Source organism: Cavia porcellus, unplaced genomic scaffold (genome assembly GCF_034190915.1).
Source record: "Cavia porcellus strain 051 isolate PalLab524CR breed Dunkin Hartley unplaced genomic scaffold, mCavPor4.1 scaffold_2, whole genome shotgun sequence".
Taxonomy (NCBI): Eukaryota; Metazoa; Chordata; class Mammalia; order Rodentia; family Caviidae; genus Cavia; species Cavia porcellus.
The window spans coordinates 64,281,557-64,299,483 of NW_026947485.1; the positions used below are offsets into that span (position 1 = coordinate 64,281,557).

Consider the following 17,927-nt stretch of genomic DNA (forward strand, 5'->3'; position numbering starts at 1 on the left):
TGATAACACTCTGGGTTGACTCATCCAATTCTTTGTTAGAGACAAAAAGCACCTGGAATGCTTCTGATTGGTGAGCCACTTCCAAATGCCCAACATTACCATTCAGAAGAAAGCACACAGTTTCTAATGCCAAAGCCAAGATTTGCAATTTAATCTCATCTTTTGGATTTCATAGGTAAACACACAGAGCTGTAAAAATTTTTAAAGCAATGTGCAAAAATTAATGTCTTTTTTACTAAGAACACACATTTTTTAGCAAGACTACCTTTTAGTGACCAAGAATATGACTTTTGACAATTATATTACTATAAGAAATATACAAGTTGGGGCCAGAGGTGTCGCTCAGCAGCATAAGACCTGCTTGGCAAGTGCAAGGTCATGAGTTCCATCCCTGGTACTAAAATAAATAAATAAATATACAAAGTAGCAGTTTAACAAAACAATTTATTAACTTTCACAGCATATTAAGTTAACAATCACAATGGATTATATTACACCAAGACAATTACATTTTTTAAAAACAAAAATCATATAATAGTAGTTTATGCAATAAGAATTGTAATCAAATGAACTTTCTTTTTTTTTTTCTTTGGCTGCTTTGGTTTTTTGAGATAGGGTCTCACTGTGTAGTTCAGGCTGGCTTTGAACTCACTGTGTAGCTCAGGATGGCTTTTAATTCATGGTTATTCTCCTGCTTCACCCTGCTGACTGCTGGGATTATCTGTATGTGCCACCATGCCCAGCCATAAATGAACTTCTAAGGCATTTTTAAAAATTTTATTTTAAAGAAGAAAAAAACAGAAAAACCAATAAGCAAGCAAACAAAAAACAACAAAAAAAGCAAAACAAAAAAAATAGTGATACAAGATTTCAAACCAAGAATTTAATTATCAAGTAACCAGATACAGGCATGCAAAGTTGATTGAACAATATAATTTCCCTGTGAGCAATTTCTAAAGCATTTTTTAAACATTTAATCCTAACAAGGCACCATAAAACACAAGAAAATTATTTTGACAAATTTAAAATCCCCTTTTTATAGTTTTGTTGCAAATTTTACTAAGAACAGATCAGTGTCCTAAGCCTTATGATTTGAAATAGATTCTGACGTTATCCCAGTGTATTATACTTTTTAAAAAAATTTAGAACAAACCATCTCTAATTAGAAGTATTTTACTCAAAAGTTGTACTGTTAATATACAGCATATGATCAATGTATCATAGACAAATCAGTTAGGTAGAAATGTTATAGGCAGTCAAAGAGGTCTAGGCCATCAATGAGTCGGGGAAAAGATGAAAATGCATTATAGCTGTGGCCAGAGGCACATCTATTGGAGGCCTGGCCTCAAGATAAAGATGCAATGACCAAGCCAAAGATAAGTGGTAACATTTGGTCTAATGAAGTCTAGGTAGACATTAGTCAGAGAGTCACCAAGAACTTTGGAGTCATTCCATCTTAAAAAGTTCTTGGGGCTGGGGATTTAGCTCAGAGGCATAAGCACCTGCCTTGCAAGCAGGCAGTCATGAATTCAATCCCTGGTACTGGTAAAGAGTTTTAAAAAAAGTTCTTTGTTCTTTTCATATACATTTGTTATATTACTTGCTTCCCTATTGGATCAATATTACCTAAGTGACTATACCTAGACTATACCTAGGTATACTTATTGGTTGATCGTAGTTGTAACCCACATTGTACCCATGTGATGGTGCTCTATAAAACTTTCCCTGAGAAGTAAGATCCTTGGAAATCTACTCAGAAACCCTCCTGCCTCTCAGGAGCAATATCTCTCCTACTCAGTAAATACTTCCTACTCTAAATCCCCTTTGTTCCTTAGAATTCATTCTTCAGTTTGGGGGAACACAAACTCAGTGAACCAAAACATCTAGCAATTTGGACCACCAAATTAACCCTACAAAGAGTACTAAAAGACTGCCTATAACATTTCTACCTAACTGATTTGTCTATGATACATTGATCATATGCTGTATATTAACAGTATAACTTTTGAGTAAAATACTTCTAACTAGAGATGATTTGTTCTAAATTTTTTTAAAAAGTATAATACACTGGGATAATGTCAGAATCTATTTCAAATCATAAGGCTTAGAGAAAGAGAGAGAGAGATAAAAATGACCCTGGTTCCAGGAATAGCAGTAGAGTGGGATCATCAAGTGGAGCAGACAGTTGAATAGAGGGATAAGGTAGGGAGCCAATGGCAGGGAAAAAGCATGGTGGAGATGAACCAGTGCATGTTGGCTGTAACCATTAATGTAGATAGCCTTGATTCACCAATAAAAAGAAATACAGGCAGAGTGGATCAAGTAACAAGATCCACCAATATGTGGTATACAAGAAACACATTAACTCAAAAGGAAATTCAGAGACTGCAAATCAAAGGAGAGAAAATAATGCTCCATGTAAGAGGGAACCAGAAAAAAGCAGAGATAGCTTACCCATCAACTGCAGAATGGATAGGAAAGATACGGCATTTTTATACAATAGAAAGCTGCTCGGCTATAAAGGATAATCATGAAGCTCTTATAGGTAAATGGATGCAACTTGTTATCATGCTGTTGAGTGAAATGGTCCAGGCTCATATAGGTGAACATCATGTTGTCTCCCTAGTATAAAAAACAAGTGTGATCCCAAAATGTACACTAGATATTGTGAAAGTGAAAGTGGAAGAAACATCTAAAAAGGAAAGGTGGTAGTCATTGTTAATCCCCTATTACTTTGTTTTAAAGTCCTGTATCATTTTAATTGTCTTGCTTTGATTGGTTTTATTGTTTTGATTGATATGGTTTTATATCTGATGGCATAGGCAGCTATTTCAAATATAGCAAGATATATTATGGCAACAACTGATGATTTTCTATTATCTTATTTTGAAGTTCTATAACACTTTCACTGTTTTGTTTTGATTGGTTTTATTTTGTTCTGTTTTGTTTGGTTTTATTAGGTCTGATGGTATAGTATGGGCAGATATTTTGAAGATAACAAGAGGCACTATGGTAGCCATTGTTGATTTTCCTATTATCTTGTTTTGAAATTCTGCATCACTTTCACTGTTTTGTTTTGATTGGTTTTCTTCAGTTTTATTTGGTTTGATTTTAATATGTCTGATGGTATGGACAGCTATTTTGAAGATAACAAGAGGCATTATGGCAGCCCTTGTTGATTTCCTGTCATCTTCTTTTGAAGTCCTATATCGCTTTCACTGTTTCATTTTGATTGGCTTTATTCTGTTTCATTTTGTTTGGTTTTATTCTTTTAAAAAATATAACTGGTTGGAGTTATAATGTTTCCTTTATATGATTTCGAGTTTGGATATCATTTATTATATCAAATTTACAACAGAAACGTAAGTTTTGCATTATTATAAAATTATGCCCCCAAACATGTCATCAGTCATTTTAAAACTTATGTTATTTACTCATATTTTCATTCCAAAACTGTATTGTATTTTCATGTAAACACTTTACATCTAGAAAAGAACATGCATGTAGCATACTTGAGATAGGAAGCACCTAAAATCTTTTCTGAATCTTTTCTACTAAAACAAAGTAATTTGATTTTTAAAAAACTCTCATTTTAAGTACTTAATTTAAACAAAGACTAGACAGTAAAACAATCTAACTTAACTATTACAGAGAAGCAAGCAACCCTTATATTGTCTCTTAAAGCTTAACATTAGGCAGTATAACAAACTCATTACCAGACCAGATAAGTCATAGGTATTAAAACTTTACAACAAAATCTTTCTTTCTTTAAAACCATAAATTACTAGAATATTAAGTAAATTGTGCTTATATAATTAACTTTAAAATATCTTAAAATGATGAACAAATACAATATTGCTTTGAGATTTATTTTTTAGCTCAGTTTTTTTGTTTTGTTTTGTTTTGTTTTGTTTTGTTTTTTGTTTGTCTTTTTCCTTTTTATCAGTACCAGGGATTGAACTCACAACTGCCTGCTTACAAGGCAGGCACTTATGCCGCTGAGCTAAATCCCCAGCCCCTAGGCTCAGTTTTTAACAAGTTGAACTACAGTTTGATAAAAGCTTCCCACTAGAAGAGTTATTCTGAGGGTTATTAAAAGATCAAACATCTTTTGATTTTGGGTAAGTGTAATACAGGTACATATATTAGCATTCTGGGAAATTAAATAAACACAAACACATTATTATTTATAAATTCAAAGAAGCAAACATTACATAGCAAATGCCTTTAGTATTTTAACTTAATTATAAATAATTTAGATGTTTCACTTATTAACAATTATCTCTACACTGCTCACAGAGCATAAAACATCTAACAAACACAACTTATTGTCCCAAAATAACTTTGTGGCTGAGAAAAAACTTTCAAATATTGTAGTCAATACCTCAAAATTGCATCTATATGCACTACAACAGAATGCTTTTTAGAATCTTTGAAGAGTTTTCTTTGAATTTGAATATTTGCATTGATCCCATTGAATTATTTTTGACCAAATTTTCACGTCACCAAAAGCAAATTACAAAAGGAGGTTTACCAATCAGGGGCATGTATAGTGACAAAGCTCAGAAGATCTAGAAAAATCCTCATCCATTGACTTCATGAGTCTAGAGTTGAGGTATTATTAAAATGTAAATGTGACCCAGTTTTTCTAGGGAAGTTAAGGAATACAGCATGGTTGGACAGTGTTTCTCAGACACAAGTTAACACGTAAGACAAAACTGTCTATTTTTTTTTTTTCACTTAGACTCAGTAAGAAAATTTACAAATGGACTATAGATTTATATATGGTAAACAGAACCTTTTAATTGCTCCCATATCTCTTCTGTAGTAAAACATAGGGGAGTTTGTAAGCTAACTCAATTTTTTCTCGATAGAATAACCAAGTATAAACTCTGTAAACCACTCTTGTTTAAGCAAGCATTCCTGAGAACATATGGGAACCAATCCATCCTGAAACTGATGCAGTCATGACATAAAGAACATGATAAGGTTAGGAAATAGGCAGACCAGAGCCTTTACCTATTACCCACTAAAAGCAGGATTTGCATCTTTTTTTCCTTCGACATAGCTAAACGCTTGATAGAGAAAACTGTGAGGAATACATAATTTTCACTTGACATCTCCATCCTGAGTCAGTAATTTAAAAGTCATTTTTGCTATAAGCCATAACTCTTTTAACCAATTATTAGCAGTACTAAAATTATTACCAGTACTAAAAGCAGCCTTTATCCAATCATTGCTACATAGCTTATTTTCTGATAAGCTAAACAATTTTAAATAAAAGAGTGCTCAGCCATTGCTATATTTACATTATCTCAATATTCAGCTGACTCTGATTCCTAAGAGTCTTAATGATCCTAATAAACACAAACTTTTAATTACATTTCCTTTTGCTCTTTAATCTTTTCTTACAACCTAGAGAAACTGAAAATTTTCCTAAAGTCAAACACCTCAAATATGACTGATTTGCTAACACAAGCAAAATTCTTGTCATAAGTTGTGGACACTGTTGTAACATTTTCAAAACACTTTCAAGCAAGTGAAGAAAAAGGCATTGGGTTTTATGCTTTTTTTAGTTACTAAGTGCTCTTATTTTAAAATAACCTGTTGCCATCTACACAACATACACAACACAAGTACATACACAGGATATAACATATAATACACAAATTTATGGCCTACTTAACCCAGGTTTGGGTTTCTTAAAGCTTTTTTTTCTTTCTTTCTTAATTTATAGATCTCACTCAGTTTAAAAACTCTTGCCATAGATATTAAGACATTTTCTGTTGTGCAAAATTTAGAAATAGTTGGTCGGATATTTTCACATCTTATCCAGACTCTATTGCACAAGGCCTCTAGCACGGAAAAGAAAAAGAAAAAGAAACTGGTTTAAGAGCAATACTTCCCGGCTGAAATCAACACTTTTCTTTTCTTGCTTTTTTTAAAAATAAGAATAGATGTGACTGGTGATAAAAATCAACTATTTGGCTAAAAAAGGAAAAATGATTTATTCAAAGCTTGCTCTGAGGAGACAGTGGGACCTGTTCACCTCATAATACCATCTCCTCATTTACAGATGGGCAAAGGTGTTTTACAACAAGCAGAGGGGAGCGAGCACAAGGAGAGGATTCAAACTTCCACACTTCCTTTATCACTTCCAGTCCACTTCATCCCATCTTCCTCTTTCTTCTGGGAAAGAAATCAGACTGCTGGCCTCCTAAGGCTGGCATCTGCATGCTCTGTCACTTCTTTTGCATTGAGGACAGGAAGAAGTATGCACTATGGGCTCTATTGTAAACCAAAATATTGAGTTCAGTCATCCAAGTATTGAAATCTTTTTTCTAGCTTTCCTCACAATCCAAAAGATTATATTTGTAATCCCATTGAGACATCATTGGAATCCCAGCAAGTTAATTCTAATCTACCACCACCTATGCAACCTACAGCAAAAGTAAAAACACCAAGACATGTTCCAAGTTAAGGGCAGCCAAGGAGTCCTACGCCCAATCCCCATGAGGATGTGCGGACAAAAGCCCTGATCCTAGGCCTCTCCCAGAATTTATTATCTTGTGGAAAAGGGCGGTGGCTAAGGGATAAGTGACAATGAGAATGGCAGGAATTACATGAGTAACTTGAGCTGGCTGGCCAGGTGAGAGAAGGGCACCTCTGTAAATTGCAGAGATAAAGATATGCAGAAGGATCAATTCATATAACCTAATTAAGGTAGCAACTGAATTGTTTTGGGAAACTGTCACTTCAGTTTCTGATATGCAAGCTCTTGTGCTCTGGGAAGTCATAGTCTCTTTACCTTGAGGCTCATACCCAGTTGACATTTCTGGAGATAACTGGCTCTAAACATCCCACTATGCTCATATCCTGTAAGGAGAACACTAGGTGAGGAAACAGGATTGTCTGTTGGCTTTAGAGATCACATACCAGCACTTCACCTAGTCTTATTTTCAATGCTTAGAGCCAGTTAAAGAGAGAAGGAAATACCATAGCCAGCTCTCTGCATATCAGTATAAGGAAATAAGTCTCCAAATAATCAAAATTGCACTAATTGTTTTGCATTCAAGGGGAGTCGTTGGGGTTGTCTCCCACAGGCTCAGCAAGAGAAAGTTGGAGAAGCTACTTATCTCTAAAAGCACGGGTTACACTATGACTTCTTTGCAGTGACTACTTTTCTGTTACCCCAGTATTATTTTTCTGTCTGTGCCATAGCTTTTTTTGATACAGTCTTGGCCCAAGCACAACTCCCAGTGATCTTCAATAAATGTAGTTGCTTGCTACTTGCTACTTTTTGGATGCTTGCAATTTATTTCTCCTCCTACACAAGAGTTCTAACTATTCCACAGTAGCAGAGATACCATGGTAACAGAGGTAGATCCAGGCTACAGGATTCAGTATAACATAGCTAAATGCTTGGTAGAGAAACTGTGAGGAATATATAATTTCACTTGACATCTCCTTCCCCTGAGTCAGATCCCTCTGGGGACCTATATAACACAGCAGTTAGCAGATTATCAGAGTGTGAAGCTGGAAAGGATGTGTCATTGATCTGCTATGCACCTTTTATAATATTTTTTACTGCTATTCAACAAGAGACAAGGATAAATTGGACATCCTGTCAGGTCAGATCAAAAGCCATTGTTAGGGAACAGAAACTTTCAGTGAATTTTTTAGAATCCTCAGAGACTACTTAATGTTTTAGTTTTTTGTTTGTTTGTTTTGTTTGTTGTTGTTGTTGTTGTTTGCATTGCTGAATATCTGTAACTGAAAAGTCACTACCACCCACACACTGTACCATCAGTGCTTGACACTTTTCAAAGGGGTGGAACAATGACTGGCTTAAACATTGAATTTCCTTTGTCAGGGCCTCTATAATAAATAAACCCAGACCTAGAACAGGGTGGACTTAGGAGATAGCTTTTATCTCTTGCTGGTACTGACTGAGCAGGTTGCTGAGGAGGTAGTTTGTGGGGAGGAGGAGATAACAGAAGCGGATTTGCAACATCAGCTCCTGAGGGATGATGATTCCTTGGGTACAGGTCAGGCCTTTGGTAAAGGGCCATAAAGGCTTAAACATAAGGCACCTCTGACCATTTTTCTTGTTCTTTATAGTAAAGATCCAATTTTCTTGTTCTCTACACTAAAGATAAAATTAAAATATAATATTATATTTTAGGTTTTCAAAGGGTGGTCATGTCTCATTTTTCCCAAGTGGGTATATAGGGCATTTTTAATTACACAGGAATATAAGACTGTCTCTTTGAAAGGTCTTATTGTGGACCTTGTTTTAGTGCTTAAGAAAACATCTGAGCAGGGTCTCAGAAAGAATAGGTGAAGTTGTTCCCATCTGTAAATAAGAGAAGTAAAAATTAGATTCTGGTATTTTAGCAGATTAGTCTACAAAACTGGGGACCTAACAGGACATCTCCTGATAACCTGAGACTTTCAGCTGCAGGGCTGTGATCTGGTAAGGCTGAATTTCTTGGGATCTAGCAGACCTGAACTTAGGTTAGTCCCCATTAGTGGGAACCTTACAGGCATCTCCTCATAGCCTGTTGGTAGGGCTCAGTATGAACATGATTCTCCCAATACCCAATCTGTCTACCAGCTGAAACATTGTCCTCAGCTAGCTACCCCTAATCCTAACCCTTGGTAAATACAGCATGTCATAAAGGAAAGAAGATGGAGCATGGAATCTTCCAGACACATGGACATTTGAAGACACTCAAACATTTGCAGTGGGTGCCTCGAGGACTTTGCACTGAGGCACAAGATTTCCAGAGAACTTTGACCACTGATGTTTACTCATAGTTTCCGACCTAATATCCCTTGCCATCTTTCAAGCCCTGTACAAAAAGCTCACTTCTTTTTGTTCCTACGGATGACTCTTTTGCCCTCGGTCTGCCTGCAATAAACTCCATGCCATGTTGCCTTTAAACAAGTCTATTGGTCTCAGCTATCTCTGCCTCTTATCATTCCTTACATCTGGAGCCAAAACCCAAGGGGGAGACCAGGTTTTTCCTAGGTGTTTTAAACTGTCTTGAACCATGCTCCCAGCTCAAACCACCCAGTAACATCCTCAGACCTTGGTCCCTAGGGCTCCTGCTGCTTCTGGTGTACTAGGTCTTCCAAGTACTGGGATTACGGGCATCAGTGTTGAAAAGTGATCTAAAACCAGCACAAATAAATTGTGAGATGTGAAAACCATAAGCTAATTGAGCACACACAAAATTGTTAGTGCTTCCTGTTCATTTTTAAAACACCAACTATTTTTGTTGTTCTCATTCAGGCAGTTTTCTACAGAGCCCTGCTCTAATTCTGGAAAACTACTGGGATCTGTAGCTCTGCTTTCCTCTGCAAAATAACCCAGACGTCTATAGCTTTTATAGGGATGTTTAAAGAATTCCATGTATCGCATTCCTTTATTCTAGGAAGACAAAGATGGATGATTAGTCTACCTTATAAGGCAGCGAACCTTTCCATAGGACTGGAGACCACTATGAAAACCCTGTACAAAGTGTTATGAATATTCAAAGTGTTATGGTATTCAAAGATTTATGAATACCATGTGGAGTAATTAACTCAAGGTAGCTAGTATACCCACCATCTCAAACACTTCATTTTCTCACAGTATCTCTGAAGTATTCTCTATTAGCTTCATTCACCACAAAATGAAAAAGATCTCTAAAAACATAATCCTTCTCTGTGAGACCTTGTGCCCTTTGGCCTTCATCTCACCATTCCTCTCGCATCCAGCCTCCATAACCACCCACTGTGCTCACTGCCTTTGTGATTCCAATTGTTTTATAGTCCATATGTACATGACAATTACAGTATATGTTTTTCTGTGCCTGACTTATTCAATTTATGATTATTTAACCATTCTACATTATCTTTTTAACACCATTTTGGATTTGGTTTTGGGTTTTTTGTTTTGGTTTGGTTTTTTGTTTATTTGTTTGTTTGTCTTTTGAGACAGGATTTTACTATGCAGTTCAGGCTGGCCTTGAGTTCAGTTTGTAGCCCAGGCTGGTGTTGAGCTCACAACAATCCTGCCTCAATCTCCTGAGTCTTGGAATTACAGGTGTGAGCCACTGTGCCCAGCTCTTAACACCACTTTGTACCCTATAAATTTATATAATTATGAATTGTCAATATATACTTTTTTATTATTTTGAAGGTAGCAAAATGCAACAGAATGAGACATAACATAGCTAATTGAGACAATGCAGTGAAATTGGTATAGAATGTCACAACAGGTTAGCAGGATAACAGTAATAGGTATCATAGTATATATCTTTTTATCTTCACAATAGTTGTTCTTTCAATCAGGTGTAGCAAAATCAAACCAAATACAGAACATTGTAGTACTTATCAAGACAATACTGAATAGAGCAATTTATCAGAACAAAGCAAAACAGTGATAACAATATTTGCCTTCAAAGAGACGGTAGAAGGATATCCCCCACTATTTGCCGTATTGCATATGGTCAATCTCCCAGAGATGCTCAGATCACTGGCTATTGTTAATGGGGGAGGAACGTATGGGATATTTGATTCTCAGCCTGCCTAACAGTAGGCTCACAGCTGTTTACCAAGGCTGGTTGCTTGGTTTCCCAGTGCCCTAAGTTCTAACATGACGCGTATCTCAGGAGACACTGGGTGGTTCTACCCGAGGCAGCCACCACTTGCCCAAGCCATGGCTGCTTACCAGGGAGGCATGCTGATTGCTTGGTTTTACAGTACCCTAAGTTCCAACATGGCATGGATCTTGGGAGATGCCGGGTGGTCCTCCCACAATATACACTACTTTAAAACTAAGCAGAATTTACACTTAAAGTACCAACCAAAAATCACCAGGAATATATAAGTAATTAAATTTGTATTTGTTGACTCATTATAAAGACAGAGTGATACAGGTGTCTCAGTTGGAGGGTGTCAGGAAAGATTTATTAAGGGATTTCTATCTCCTAATACCTCCTTACTTGTGTTAAGTGACTGGAGGAGAGGGTTCAGGTAGTAGGGCTGTGCTCTAGAATGGCTGCTATACAGAAAGGAGGTCAATAATTCTCTCCTAGAAAATGAGAATAGAAGGAAACTTAGACTATAATTAGTAATGAAGAACAAATGACTTGTATTAGACAGGACAGGAATACCTTTGGTTATATTTATAGGTTGGCAATGTTCATGTTTTATCTGTGTTCATCTATAATTACATATTGCTTGTGCATCTTTGTCACTGTGGTAATATGATTAATGTAGTGTTTAAATAGTAAACATCATGGCCTACCTGTGAGTGCTAGGCCAGGTTCCATCTGGGACCATCTCCTATTCTGTCTCAGAAAAAAAGTTTCTTTTTTTGAGAAGGTTCATGCATTTTCCAAGTTATAATTCTAGTCAATTAACGATGTTAAAATTATCAGTCAGCATCTTTCAATTATATACATGTTGAAAGAGTTTTGCCCTAGAATAAATTACAGAACATTATGGTGGTAGAAGGCCAAATCCGGGATGTCTACCCTGAGTCACTTCCTCCTTCCCCTATTACAACTCCCTTTTTCCTTTCCAGTGTGCAAAGAAAATTCCAATCATTTTCTCCCACGTCATCAATGCCCGCCCTAAGCACCATGGCTAGTCAAAGGTTACATATGTCCCATACCCCACATTCTGAATGAAAGAGACAGCTGCCATGGCTTGTGTGCTCCTTCCCTCATCCTCACCTCAATAAACCTGTTCATTTTGTACTTTGGCTTCTCTATTGCACCAGAATAATCTAACACATGCCTTTGCACCAATGTTCTTAGAATAATTTATATAGTATAGAGATTTTAAAATGCTACACAAACATTAGCTTTATTGTAGTGTAATCGATATACAATAAGTGCTACTATCTGTGTGTTGGTACCTCCCAAAACTAACACTGAAACTTAAACCTCAAGGTTAGTGTTAATGATATTTGGAGGCAGAGCCTTTGGGTATGATTAGGACTAGCTCTCTCATATGGGTGGAGTCCTCACAATTTCTGTAGTGGTTTTAGAGGAAGAGGAAGACAGACTTAAGCAAGCTGGCTCTATCTCTCAAACTTGCTGCGAGGTCCTGTAGCACTTCGAGACTCTGCAACACTTCCAGTCAGCAAGGCTCTCACCAGAGGCAGCTCCTCAACCTTGGACTTCAAAACCTCAAAAACTGTAAGAAATAAATTTATTTTCTTGATAAACTACTCAGCATGTGGTAGCCAGTATACGAACAGAAAATGGACTAAAACAATATTTTTATGAAAGAAGGATAAGAAAAGCAAGGCAGTATTCCCAAAGGATCAGTTAAGGCAGAGTAGACGTGAACTCTTTAGATTTTTAACTAAAACCACCAGAAGGTGGTGTAGTTACTACAAAGAAGCGCTTCAGGGAAAAGGCTCTTCTCAGAGCTGGGAAACGAAACTAAAATCTAGTCATAATTCATTCTTCTCTTCACATACCAGGCACACCCACTTTTTTTTTTCTTGGCCAACTAGAGCTAGCACCCAGGAGGAAGTAAAGGATATACAAGCTTGTATTACAACAAAAATAAAGAAAAAATTTCTAACATCACAGGAGGAAGAAAACACAAAGCATCTGGTATCTTGGGATCAAGACATCAGATCTTCAAAAAAGGTTGTTTTTTCCCCTTTTTACATAGAAGAAATTTGAAAATCTGGGTAAGTATAATATCTTTTATAATAGCCTTAGCATGTATACTAGCAGCATATTGAATGTACTTTGCACTTAGAAAATTGTCAAGTATCCCTTAGCCAAAACTAACAATATTCTAAGGCTAGAACTTCTAAACTATTTGTTGCTACCATACATGTCTTATTTTGTATTAGTTCAAAATGAGTCAGCATTCCATAAATTATTTGCATCTTTAAAAGCTTAGAAGTATTTTTATGGATAAAGTTCCCCACAGCATAATTGTATCTTCACAAAGAAAAGAAAATGAAAATCTGAAAGTTTACATTAATCACCACATACTCCAAGGAATCAGCAGTTTAGAAAACAGAACTCTGAAAACTTCTCAGGTACTAGTGTCAAATGAGATAAATCTACAAGAGACAGAGAGTAACAGATAACTATAAGACCTTGGAATTATGGAAGCTTTATGTTCCTGCCAAGAATCAGAGGTTTGTGTCTGACTTACCCCAAAGTCAGACACAACACTAGTTTATATTAGTAAACTAATATAAGAGTATACGAGGATTGCATTTTCAAATAAGAAACTAATCACTGACTCCTTTTACCAAAGCTGGAAAATGCCACAGTTAACCTGACAGTTTATAAATTTATGTGTGCTCAATTAACTAAAAATTTGTTGTTCCCTTTTTTTATACTGGTTGTATACAGGTTAGAGGATAGTTTCTTTAGAAATTACTCAGCAATCAAAAGTATTCCAGGTTTTTTTATATTTTAAAGAGAAGAAACATAGAAAAGAAAAACAATAAACAAAAGAGATACAAACAATTACACGAAGGACAAAAGCCCAAAACAATAACAATATAGGCTTTCAAAATAAGATGATAGGAATTTAACAATGTCAGTAATATTGTATATTGCTATGTTCAAAAGAGTTGCTTAGATTACCAGATGCAGACATGAAAAATTGATCTAATCATATATTAACTGGTCTTTTTCAAAAACTAATAGAACTAGCAGTATAATTGTCTTAGCTATTTTATACATATATACATATATACATATAAACAAATTTATGTCCTCTTTCTTTTCCCTTCTTTCTTTTCTGCTTTCCCCATCCCAGTTATTTTTCCCTTTTGAGCAGTTTCTTACTCTTTCACAGTATTTATTGTAGGTTTTGTATCTTATGTACTCTTTCAATTTCTTACCCCAGGGTGACAATATAATATTTATACATATGAGTCTAATTTATTTCAATTATGAGTATGGTCTCATCCATTTACATATAAAAGCCCCAATGTGATCCTTCTTTATAGCTGAGTAGTACACCATCGTATACAAATACTGTAACATTTTTATCTATTCTTTGGTTGGTGGGCATTTGGGTTATTATTTGGCTATTTCGTTGTTCTGCTATAAACTTGGGTGCACATATATCACTGTAGTATGATATTTTCAGTTATTCTTGGAAAATGCCCAGAAGCGAGATAGCTGGGTCAAATGAGACATCTAATCCTAGCTTTCTGAGGAACTTCCACACTGATTTTCACAGTGGTTGCCTATACTCCCACCAAGAATGAAGAGCAGTTCCTTCTTCCCCATACCAATCCAGCATTTGTTATTGGTTTATTTCTTGATCTTGGCCATTCTTTCTGGAGTGAGATGGAATCTCAGTGTGGTTTTAATTTGCAATTTTCTAATGACCAATGATGCTGAACATTTTTTCCTACGTTTATTTACCATTTGTATTTCTTCATCTGAGAAGTGTGTATTCATCTCAGATGCCCATTTTTAGATTAGGTCTTTGAATTTTGGGGTCCTGATCTTTTTTTACTTCTTTATATATTCTAGATAGAAGTCTTTTGTCTGAAGGAGAGTTGGCTAAGATTTTTTCCCAATCTATGGACTTTCTTTTCACTCTGTTGGAGATTTCTTTTGATGTGCAGAAATTTTTTAATAAATGAGATCCTAGTTGTTCATTCTGGGAAGTATTTCCTGTGGAGTTTGGTTTTTGTTCATGAGCTCTCTACCTACCCCTATATCTTCCAAGTTTCTATCTATGTTAATCTGCCAGCAGATTTAGTGTTTCTGTTTTAATATTTAGATTTTTGATTCATTTTGACTTCAGTCTAGTGCATGGTGATAGAAATAGGTCTAGTTTTAGTTTTTGGCATGTGGAAAGCCTGGTTTTTTTTTTGAGCACCACTTATTAAAGAGCTTGTCTTTCTTCCAGTGAACTTATTTGACCTCTTTGTCAATGATAAGGTGGCTGCTGAGCGTGTTTGTAGTTGTGTCTGTATCTTCTATTCTGTTCCATTAACCTTCAGATCTGTTTTATTGGTAGTATCATGCTGATTTTAATACAGTGACTGTAATATAATTTCAGGTCAGTAATTGTGTGTGATGTCTCCTGCCTTAGCTTTGTTGCTCAGAATTGTCTCTTCTGGTTAGAAATGAATTTTAAGAATAATTTCCCTAGATCTGTGAGTTATGCTAATAGTATTTTGATTTGAATCACATTAAATCTGTATAACAACTTTGGGAAAATGGCCATTTTCACACAATGTTTGCTCTTCCTATCCATTAACAAGGAATATCTTTCCATTTTCTGAAATTCTCTTTGATTTCTTTTTTCAGAGTAATGTAATTTTTAATGTATTGCTGTTTTACTTCCTTTGTTAGATTGATTCCTAAGTATTTCATTTTTGGGGGTGCTATTGTGAGAGATATGGTTTCCCTTATTTCTCTCTCAGTGAGTTTTTTGTTTATGTACAGGAATACTATTGATTTTTGAATATTGATTTTGTATCCAGCTACAATACTGTATATGGTTATTACACATAGAAGTCTGTCAGTGGAGTTTTGAGGGTCTTCTATGTCACGTATCATGTCATCTATAAATAATGATACTTTAACTTCTTCTTTTCCTATCCTTATTCCTTTTATTTCCCTCCCTTTTCTAATTGCTCTGGCAATGTTTCTAGAACTACACTGAAACTATTTTGAACTATGCTGAAGGAGCGGTAGGCTGGGAATTTAGCTCAGCAGCATAAGCACCTGTCTAGCAAGTGCACAGTTATGTGTTGGATCCCTGGTACCAAAAAAAAAAAAAAAAAAAAAGAAAAAGAAAGAAAGAAAAAAAGGAACATCCTTGTCTTGTTTCCTGATTTTAGGATGAAAGCTTTCAGTTTTTGTCCATTAATTAAGATGTTGGCTGTTGGTTTATTGTATACGGCTTTTATCAGATTGAGGTAAAGACCATATATTCCAATTTTCTGTAGGGTTTTTGTCATGAATGAATGTTGGATATATCAAAATCTTTTTCTGCATCTATTGAGATAACAATCTGATTCTTGTTCTTGGCTCTTTTGATATGACGTACTAGATTTACTGATATGCTTATATTGAATCACCTCTGCATTCCTGGGATGAATCCCCTTTGGTCATGATGTATAATCTTCTTGATGATTTGCTGCATTCTGTTTACCAGTATTTTATTGAGGGTTTTTACGTCTATGTTTATTAGGGTGATTGACCTGTATTTCTCTTTTTTGGTTGAGTCTTTCTCTAGTTTTGGTAGTAGGGTAATACTTCCAGGAATGAGTTGGGGAGAATTGCTTCCATTTCAATTTCACTGAAGAATTTGAGTAGTGATAGCATTAAAGTCTTCCCTAAATTTCTTATAGAATTCAGCTGTGAATCTATCAAGACCTGGACTTTTCTTTGTTGGTAAGGTTCTAATTATATTTTTCTTTCATTAACTTAAATTGAATTATTAAGAAGTTTTACATATTCTCAGTCCAGCTTTGGTAATTCATATGTTTCTAAGAATCTGTCCATTTCAATCGTGTTAGCAAACTTATGAAAGTAAAGGTTTTCAAAGTAGGTATTTGTCTTCGTTATTTTTCTCTTGTGTTGAGATAAAGAACCTAACATACAAAGTTAGGGAAGGGAAGGTTTATTTCTTACAGATTGGAGGTTTCAGTCTATACTCAGTTGGCGCCAAAGCAAAATAACATGGCTGAGGAACAGTGATTCATGACCACCTCAAACAGCAAAGCACAAACAGAAAAAGAGAAAAACATGCATTCTTCGCACTGTTACACTATATGCTGGCTCTACCCCTGGGTAGGTGTAGCACTCACACCATCAGTATGAATACTAGACAACGAGCCAGTCACAAATGTTAGATTCAAGCATGTCCATGATTGCATGAGACTTAGGGGGAGTCATCTGACATAAACCATAACATTCCATTGTTAACCCCCAAAGACTCATGTACATCTTTTATACAAAAGACATTTAGTCTATCTCCAAGAGTTGCCAAAATCCTAACAGTTCCAGCATTGCTGAAACTTCCAAGTCCCAAGTCTCCCCTGAGACTTAAGGCAAACCCTTTGTTGTAAGCCCCTGTACAAACAAAAACAAGGTTAAACACTTCCAATATGCAATGCTACAAGATAAATATTACCATTACAAAGGTTCCAAACAGGAATACAAAGCATTGGAACCAAAACAGGTCCAAAATCCAGCAGAGCAAACATTAAGTCTTGGAGTTCCATGCTCAGCATCAGAAGCAGTCTGGATGTAAGGTGCAAAAGGCTTGAGTGATTCCACCACCATGGCACTTCCAGGGATTTCAGCTCCTACAGCTTTTCTCTTAAGGCCCCTCTGCTCAATTTTGTAGCTTTCCTTGGATGATCCATGTTCCTGGCTTTTTCAAACTTCTGGAGTCTCCACTGTATCTTTGGCTTTTCACTCACAGCTCTACATATTGCCCTCTCAGGGGTACACTGCTTGGCCCCCTAGGCCTTCTAAATTTGGGGTGGAAGCTTCCTTAACCTCAAAACTCATGCATTTTTCATTTGCCTGAAACCAGTGCCACGTAGATGCTGACAAAGTACAACTGCCAGCTAGAGCAGTAGCCAGGATTTTCTCTCCCTTGGCTATTGGGGTTGAGTGCATGGACCGCTGAACTCTTTGAACCTGACTATGAGGAACAGCTTCTCTATGTTATTGCCATTCTGGAATCTGGTGTGGCCTCCACCATTTTGGAACTTCCTGTAGCCTCCGTCACCACTGTGGAACCTGGTGCTCTGCAGCTTTCTCCTCCAGAGAAAGTCTTTTACTTTTGCAGTTTTGTGACTACAAAGAGTGGAGACCCATTTCTTCTCAGGATGCCTCAAGCCATCTTTTTTATTTTTATGTTCCTTTTTAGCAATTGAGGTCTTAGCTCTATCTTGGTTTCTGATC

The 17,927-nt window shown here is 36.1% G+C and overlaps 1 protein-coding gene across 4 annotated transcripts in view; it reads left to right on the forward strand.

Moving 5' to 3' along the window:
* Samd9 (sterile alpha motif domain containing 9) overlaps positions 1 to 17,927 on the forward strand; it is a 69,674-nt gene that overhangs the window by 22,721 nt on the left and 29,026 nt on the right. For 2 of the 4 annotated variants that reach the window (XM_013158445.2, XM_013158446.2), the window contains exons 1-2: positions 11,803 to 12,197; positions 12,600 to 12,703. The gene's annotated coding sequence lies outside the window, so the exon portion shown is untranslated. Of the gene's footprint in view, positions 1 to 11,802; positions 12,198 to 12,599; positions 12,704 to 17,927 lie in introns of those variants that run through there. The other 2 variants (XM_063242703.1, XM_063242706.1) reach the window with 1 other exon arrangement.